This window comes from Habropoda laboriosa, unplaced genomic scaffold (assembly GCF_001263275.1).
Source record: "Habropoda laboriosa isolate 0110345459 unplaced genomic scaffold, ASM126327v1 scaffold11, whole genome shotgun sequence".
Lineage (NCBI taxonomy): Eukaryota > Metazoa > Arthropoda > Insecta > Hymenoptera > Apidae > Habropoda > Habropoda laboriosa.
Window position 1 is genome coordinate 1367823 of NW_017100150.1, and position 9738 is coordinate 1377560.

The following is a 9738-nucleotide window of genomic DNA, read 5'->3' on the forward strand; positions in this document are numbered from 1 at the left end:
GCATCAAAAAGCACCTGTTACACATTTTCAAAATACCATAGCAGTGCAATAATTCCGATCCACACTTCCTCGACCGAAGACTCCACCTACAAACACACTTCCCAAAATTCCTCCCATCAAGCGGAAGAAGCTTACAAACGGATGTTCTCGCGGCGGATCCATCTGGCGCACGTTCCAGCGTTGACTACACCGCGCGAACAAAATCGTTTCAATTAATCGTAAACAAGGGCGGTGTGGCGCGGTCGAAACGTTAGGTCGAAAGGCCGACGATCGATCGACGGCGCGGCAGCGGCGGGGGGGGCTTGTGTACGTGACAGTTTATTTAGCCAAATCGGGCACACCGGGCATTCTTATTCAGTGAACACACGGCTCGTGCACCAAGCTCAAACTTAATTACACCGCGATGAGCATTTACAACGCAACAGTAAGGGCATTTGTCTCGCAGCTCGCGAGCGTTAACGACAAATTGCGAATTGCATTCGGAACGAATTCATTTGGCCATGTCCGGAATGGCGACGACGGAGGTTACTCATGCCAAGGTAACACAGAGAACGATCAGCTTCTCCTCTTCCAACCCTTCCCCCCTCTTCACCTTTTCACTTCCTTTCACTCCAACGGATTCCTGTCCTTGTTACAACGACGTTTGTCCGCCACGGCGGTACCATCGACCACACTCTGTCCGTCCACCACCTTCTCTTTCTTCGACCGGCTTCCTTTCCGCGCGACGAGTGGTCGCAATTGCCAGTGGCGACCGGATTTTCCGGAGAAGGGAACAGTACGTAGCGTACTGTATACCCGCTGTTGGCGGCTTCGAACCGGAACGAATCGCTTCGAAGAGCACGAAGCAAGTCGGCGACCCAGCCTCGGGCTTCATCGCCGCAACGCGTAATCGCTCGACGATTTACCAATGGCAGACTTATACCTTAGGCCGTGTTTTAGAAAGTGCAGACGCACTCTCGATCACGTGCTCGATCCAACGATCTCTCACGCCTTCTCGTTCCACCCTCTTGCTCTTCTTGTGTGTTTCCCTCTTTGTCTTTCGTCGATCTTCCCCTTCGAGTGGTTTTTCCCGCGCGAAGACAGGTTGGCAGGTAGGCCTACGATTCCTCTGATTGATGAAGGAGGAAGGAAAGTTCTGGCTGTGAAATCGGATCGGCCGGAGACCTGATGAGACTGTGGGATGCTAGAGTTCAATGGGTTAAGGCGTTCTGTTTCTATTGTTTTTTCTTTTTCTGCTGGTTTTATGGTTTCTGTGGGGAGTGTGCTTTGACGAGGGAATGTAACGTGCGTTTCTGCGAGGTTAGTTTTAGGCTTGTTGCAACAAGCAAATTGTGATATTTTTTGTGAAAGTGTTGATGCAATTGTTGCTAGGAGGGTGGAAAGATTTTTCAGGTGTGAAAAGAAATTGAAGGTAGCGTTGCATGGTATTAGGTCTTTGGAACGTGATATGACGGATTCATGAGTTAAACTTTAAATACTGATAACATGGTCAAAATTTAATTTTAAGCTCCAGATTCAGCACTTTTCTGTTAACGAATTACAAGCCTATTGCTATAAAAATTTCAATTTCTGGGCACAATAAATTCCTCTAATTTATTTCTGTATTTTTTTATGTAGAAATATAGCTGTTCCTATCACGAATTAATATTTCGTGTTGCATATTATTACACAATTTTTATTTAAAACCGAAGAGCTGGAGACAAATTTATTTTCACGTTACAGCTTCGTTGACAGTATTATTGGAAAATTATATTTTTCATCTCACGAATCTGAAAAAAAAGTAATATCTGTTTTCTTCCACGATCTTAATTCTAAATGAACACACAGCGTCAGCTGGTTTACAATAGCCGGTTATAAAGCATAACAGGTGCAAGGCAAGTTCATGCGACAAGGACGCTTTCACAAGCCTTTGGCGGCTATTTAATGGACATTCGGAACTTCTAGAAGAGTTTAATGCTCTTTTTAATTGCTTCGGGTAAAACTAGACCATTAATTCAATTGCTTTGTATAACTACATTGCTTGCAGTTAACAAAATACATATCAATCATCGGTAGATCCTCTATCGAAGAAATATTTCAGAATTTTCATTATGACTAAAATATTGAAATCAATAATTGTCTTACATTTCGTTAACTGTAATAGTTTGTTGCATGTATAGATATACAATGGTTAGTTAAGGTCAAGGCTTTATTTTTAAGGCAGAATAGAAGGATTTATTTTCGAGAAAAATCATTTTTAATAGTTTGCGGTTCCAAAAACTTTTCCGATTTCTAGGAAGAACGTTTTCCAATAACTCAGGTAATATGTTACGTAGTAAGAGTAAGTAGTTATGTCATGGGTGTTAAGTACATTGCCTGGAAAAAGATAAATGCCTGTAATAAGATCTCAGAATTGGAAGGAAGTCTGTATATAGCGAAATCTATTGTCAAAATCGAGTCGACAAATATTTAAAGTTATTTTTCTCGAAAACAACTTCCTCAATTTTCTTCATTTTCTTCATTTATTCTCGATTTAGTTTCTCATAGAGAATCACTACTTTTCCGTTTGTACCACTAGTTACACGGCACTCTATAGAAATTTGCATTTAGAGATGATTTTAAACTAATTTAAGAAAATTAGGGAAATTAAGGATTTTGAAGGTAGACGAAGATATAATATATTTATCACCAGCATTAAAAAAAAATTCCAGCATACTTATTCATAAATCTCCCAAATTTCTTCTCTTACGTCAAAGACCACTCGAAGGGAAGATCAGATGCGTTTTCCGAAGCAGCGTCCAACTTTCACCTGCGACGGGCAATTTACAAGGAACGTATTTTTCAAAACCGTGTCATCAAGGAACATCCATAAACACGATATCCCGTTATATCAATTAAATGCGAATCGGATTCATTCACGGTCATCCTGATTTTCATACTTTCTCTACCTAGATCTACAGAAAATCTAGTTACTCGTCATTTACAATTCCACTTCGTTAAAAGAGATTGATAACCGAATATCCGTTGGAGAATAATTCTCCTACAGTTATACTTCAATCACCTACAAATTGTTACATCCTCCATCTAACAAGCATTTTCTCGTTAACGATTCCTAATAATTGCTCCAAGATTCAACCAAGACGAGAAAATTCGTTCCCCATTATCCTCATAAATACTCAGAATAATAAGGAAGCTAAATTTCGATTTTACGTTTAATACAAGTACGATAAACTTCAGAGAAGAAGTATACTCTCGAGCATGTGTTTTGTATATACGTATATACAGCATGATGTCTGCTCGCACATTTGTAAAAGCCTGATACACGTGTATCCATGGTTAAAAGTGGTCGGTGAATCCCACGGTTGGAATTCAGTCTCTGTAGAGAGTACTGTTCGATCGAGTGACCGTGAAGTCGAAGTTTGCCTCTACAAATGTATATTAACGATCGCTGGAAGATACGAGAGACGTGAAGGAAGAAGTACACGTATATACTTTCTTCCCTTCTTTTTCCAGTGATTTAGCACGCTCGTGGACAAGTGTATTTCAACATTTCTCACCGAATAGACGAGTTATCCGTTGAGGAAAGTTGGAAAAATTGCTCGAGACTTGGTGAGTTATCGACCTAACTACGTTTTTCTTTCGTCGTTCCGGAAGAATGTTTCTACCGTTCAAAAATATTCGTTGTTACAACAGCCAAAGGTAAGTGTCGACAGAAAGTATGGTGCTTTTGTGTTCTTTATAAGGGACGATTACGTTCTGCATGATTTTAACGATGAAACAAAGCTGAATCGCGCGACTCGATTGACAGAATAGCGATTTCCGAGAACATCACTTTCGCTTACGGGCAAACTTCCTTATGCGGGATAAAGGTAACTATTTTCACGTGAAGCTGCGGAATTTCTTTAAACATACAACACACTCTTAAAGGAGATGATTTCTCTCGAGTAAACTGAGTTTGTGGAATAAAGTTCGATTCAGATTCGATTCACTCCGTTTCTAAATTCATCTTTAACCCTCCGGAAGCAAATTAGGTAGTTTGTGTCCTAGTCTAATTTTCATACTGTTTCAAGCTTTGAAAAAATTTGAGAGAATCCTGGAGTACTTGCCAAAGTCTCTACTACATTATACAATTGTTTATTAAGTTATATCTTTAAAACGGTTTTCAATAAAAATAAAAATTCTTGGGATTTTCTTGGGTCGTCAAAGACCCAGATTGCCTACCAAGGGTTAATTTACTTTATTTAATCCTTATGGCAATAATCGGGTACCTTTTTAAGCGTTCTCACTTAAAATACTTAATCTTCCTGAACATCCTTAACATTCCTATCCGTGTTTGCTTCAAGTTTAAAAACTACTAAAATTGGACGATAAAGTAGACGACAATTGTGCTTATCGACACAAGTGTTAATGCATCGTTACAGTATGAAGAGATACAATTCCAAATACAACATTCTCTACCTAAAGCTGAGAGAAAACTACAATGAAAATTAATCTAAAAAATTAGCATAAAATCTCAATTTGCAATCAGAGTCGTACGCATGCTGTCCAATCGCGTCCCGTCATTCTTCGCGACATTCTCTTGGTATATCCGGCGACACGGAGATTTCACCGGGTGACTCACTGGGCTAGTATCTGCCCGGTGAAAACTCGGATGTTCCGTGTTTAAATTGTAAATTTCAATCCGTTCCCGGTTGCACGAGCGCTCCGATCGAGGATCCGACCCAAAACTGCGTAAGAATTCCGCACACTGTGGCCACTTCCTGGCCACCGCGATCCCGATGGCTCGGGGCCGCTTTCGATTCGCGGACTGTGTAAAAGCTGACAGCACGCGAACCTGAACACGTGTGTATTACACAGACGGCGCAACGATAGTTTCGCGCGGACTCCGGTCCACGTAAATGGAGCAACAAATTACGACGTTACGTTACCATTGCCAGCAATAGGATATTACACGATGCGTGTATTACGGCTACGTGATCGTTAAGCTGTTACCGCGTTAAGAGGTATCCTGATCTATGACGGTAATAGTATCGCGTAGATTATTGATGCCAGGTAAATTCTAGCTTTGACACGATTCGATGTACGTACTTTCTCAAACGAGAACTCTTTCGCTTGGTTTATTCTATTTTCAGGTAACGTAGAGGTGAAGTGGGTGCAATTAATTTTCTTCGAGATCTCTGTCTCTATTTTTTAAGGCATTTTTGATTTATGGCGGTGATAGTTCGGTAAGAAACTCTTTCGCTTAGTTCACACTATTTTGAGGTGACATAGAAGCGAAGTGGGGGTAATTAATTTTCTTTCAGTTCTCTGTCTCTATTTTTTGAGGCATTATTGATGCCTGGTGTTTGCCAGGTGTTTTTGATTTATCGCGGCAATAATTTCACGGAGATTATTGATGTCAATGGAACGATAGGCTCGACACGATTCAGAATACTGTCTTAAACGAAAATTCTTTCGCTTGGTTCATTTCATTTTCAGGTAACGTAGTAGTGAAGTGGACGATTCTGACATTTGTGGTATTTTGGATCGATGCTTTAATATAAATAAATTTGTTAAGAATGAGGATTCTGCATTGTTCCACGCAACATATATTCTAAATACGATGTAACGAAGTTTGAAAAATAAAAATTTCCATTTTAATTAACTATTAATGATTAAATTTCGATTTTAACTGAAAATTGACATTTTCAATTTTATCACAAAAATTTTATTCAATAAATGGTACATTACTTACCATTCACGAATACCAGATACTCATTGTCACGTCCCAAATAGACAATTTGGTCCAGTACGCTCGAACATCGAAAGTATTTCAAGGATTCAACGTTCCCATAAACCGGCTACAACGAAACAAACCGACAAATCTCTCGTCTATTGGATGCTAATTTTTTGTAAGTGATTCAGACCTACTTAAACAGCCATCACGTCACACGGGCAATCATAAACGACAAGTTTCACTGAATCGAATTAACCATGCCGACGAATGTCGAAGTTTACAGCCCGTAAACAGCAAATTGCGCCTTGACATACGTGAAACCGAAAGGAGGGAGGAAAATTTCAGTGATCTAGATGCACGCTACGTGAAACATTCTATTGGAAATGGGTTATGAAAGAAATAGTCTTTTAACTTTGTAATATGCTATTTATTTACGGACTCAGAGGAAATGTCTTTACGCCTATTGAATCTTCTAAAGGACTGTTTCTGGGCATCCAAAAGGAAAGTTGGGGTCCCCTTATACCCAGGAACTGTTTACTTTATCGCATTGTGCAGCGCGTAACTCGAAGACGGACACCAGACGCATCTGGTGGAAGCCTTGGTGCCTTTGTTTAAAATAACGCGGAGACATTTTTGTCCTCACTTGATTATTTCCATAGGGTGTTGTTAGAAATAATCCAACACATTCGTTCACGTGCGAACAAAATTCGAACGGTCCGAGAGAAGCGTTCCTGGAATAAAAAAGTACTCTAACTGGCGACTATTTGAGTAAGGCGAAGTAGATGATAGACAGAAGGAGGGGGGGAACTTAGATGATAAACTCCGGTAAAACACGAGCGCTGTAAACTTTCTCCAATAATGGTCGACATCAAACCAATTTCGTGGCCGCGTCATTACCCGACATACTGCTGACGACAATGGAGGGAAAAAAAACATTGGTAGGATGATTCAGAGGTATGTTTGCAACTGTTCGTCGGTCGTTTTTCCAGGAGAAAACTGTGTATGTACAGATGTATCGTTTGTTTCAACCGTTTTTACTAAAATGTAATAGTTTTCAAGTATGTACTTAACTTTTTGCCGATTCTTGAGGAAGTCAATTTTATTCGATAGTTTCCGTCAGTGAGAGTATTAGGTGAAATGTTGGTTTCGAATTTTATGGACGAAATATTTATTTACTTTTTTTTTAATGTAACTTGAGATGGTTTCGACATTTTGAAATATTTTTATGCTAATTATGTTTCTCTTTTTCTCATTGCAATCCTTGCTTTGCTATTATAACTTTTTTGTTAGGGATATTTATTTTGTTTTTGTTAGAAGCAGATGTTTGTAATTGCTGATTATATTTTAACGAAATATGTAGTGTAATTCTGAAGAAAACAAACCTTGACAAATTTAATTATTTACAGTATTATTGAAAATACTGTGTCATGTAGAATCTTGAAATAAGTGAAGCTTAATTTCATCAAGAAATTTTGATTCCATGTTAATTAAGTTAAATATGAAGAAAAGCACAAATTGCACAGTGCAATAAAGTGATTACAATATTAATATTCGAACAACTGTTTTACAATGGAATTTTGCATCTTTAATGTTATATTATTGTCGAATAGGAATTATTTCAACAACCCCTACAAGTACAGATACAAAGTGCATTGACAGACTCATATTCATTATAGAAGTGACATGAATAACTTAATCTGTGTGATAGTACGCTTACAATTCCTCCTTATCCACATTTCCATTGTTACCCAAATTCTCCCAGAAATGCCAAGTATTCCAAAAAAAAAAACCTCACACAAAGTTTCCATTTTTCACAGTTTTGGTTGTTTTCGAAGGTCGTAATCTAGCCGCGTCACACGGTACGTGCTTCCCCTGCAAATTGTTAAACAAAATAGCCGTACACGTGTGCGCGCGAATCTTCCATATTTGTTTCATTTATGGCACCGGCGTAACCGGAAGTGAACTACGAGACTCGAGCGGGCACTCGATGCACCGAATTCTCATTGTTGCATTGTGATGCTCTCGAGTGTCTCGTTACGTCGCCCGATTATGGAGGCAGCCGCGTTACGAAAACTCCGCTCGTTCCTTTTTACGAGGACGAATTTATGGAAGGGAAATACCTCTAGCGACGTATTTCCTTTTTCTAACTTCAGAGGAAGCTGCCTCTTGTAGGTACGTTGCTCGATAGTAAAACAGAGGCTGGCGCGTGCATCTTCGCGCATACAATTCATATTTTCCCGTGTATATGCTATAGTGTTTTATGGATTCAGATTATACGGTATTGTAATTTACAGATTTAAGACGAACCTATAACCGTAGAATTAATAAGCGATAACGTGAATTCGTGAGAGGAAAATAAAGATCCGAGGGGTAAACCACCCCTGAGGCGTCTGAAGATAAGCAAAGTTTGGGAATTTTTTTTATAGGTACCTACTAAATGAAAAGTTTCCAGTTTTTCGGAAGATGTAAAAGTAACTTTCAGCTCCTTTGTACGATTTTTAGAAAGTGAAAATGTTACAAAATGGAGGAGTTGAGTGGTGTACCTCTTTGAAGGAAGTTTTGGTTACGAGATGCTGCGAGATCGTAAAAAGTAGATTCGTTAGGTTGTTTCATATGGAATGGACGATTTCACAGCTGCGTAAGGTTGTCAGAATTGCGTTCTTAAATTTGTTAGCAGACGACAGTTATTGTACGTCAATTTAATTTTAGAAGTTAACCAGAACCGAAGTGAAAATTAAGGTTAATCTGAACTATCTGGCATTTAATAGTAAAGTAATTGACGAATCACTACTGATTAATTGGTAGATTGTGTGCGAATCAAGATTAATTTCCATTGACCACATTTCCCAGCCAAGGTTTAACAACAAAATTGAAGAAGAAACATTTTCAAACACCTCCTTGCACCTAGAAATGAAGAGTTGTTTTTTAACAAAACCACAAATAACCTTGTTTTCCGATGCTCAAAACGCTTTGAAACCAGTGCATCGTACTCTGATTGATAAATATCATTTTTACCAAAACTACAAACGTGAAAAGTTTCATCGATCGTTTCATCTGCAACAATCTAATATTAATAGGCGATACACGAACAATTCCACAAGTATTGCACAACCAAAGAGCTACTCTTACCGGTGAAATTACGCTAACGCGAACACGAGTGCTCGAAGTTTGCCGACTGAAAAATATTCGGCTTGAAAAATGAATCGATAGTTGTGCAAAGAAAAAAAAAAAAAATGGCAAAACACGAGAGTAACAGGGGTCAACAAGATTTCGACGTTACAATTGTCCCCCATAGGGGCTGAATGTAAAAATTTTCACCCGGCTGATTCGAGCGGAGGGAATTTTTCCACGTGACAATGGTACTCGGGCGTTATTTATCAGGCTTTAAAAGCGCGGACAGTTTACGATATATTTAACAGAAGCCGGTTTTAAAGTTTCATTGCTGGCAGCTCTACTTTTAACGACATAAACCAAACATTAATTCGACCGAGTCACTCCTGGATAGGTGGCCGCGAATTGGCCCAGCTGTGCTCATATACTGCCAGCCAGACGTTTAGCTCATTTAGCAGGGCGAGATCAGGTGCGATAAGCCAACAGCTTCTGATAAATGACTCGCATCGGTATTTACCAGATTTTCCGATATTATAATAATTTCCTCCTAATTAATCTGCCTGTACTAGGATACGTGTATTGATTTAGTAAATTGCCTGAGACCGCTAACGAGCGATCACACAGGCGTTTCTCCTTACTTGCCTGCTGGAACATTGTTTAGCGATTCACGTTCAACGAGCTTCGATGTATAATACTGTGGACGTTGAAAAATGTATCGATTGAACGTTAGAAAGTGTGCTAATTTATTCATTAATTTCTTATTAATATGATGTTATTAATTTTGTTATATTCATTTTTATTATATTATCGTTAATGTAATATAATATAAACTGTTATTTGCGATAAATTAGAGGAAATGTTTGAAGTTTGGAAAAAGAGGTGAATGGAGGTTGCACTTGAAAATAAATCAATTAAAGAGAGGTTTTTAAAGT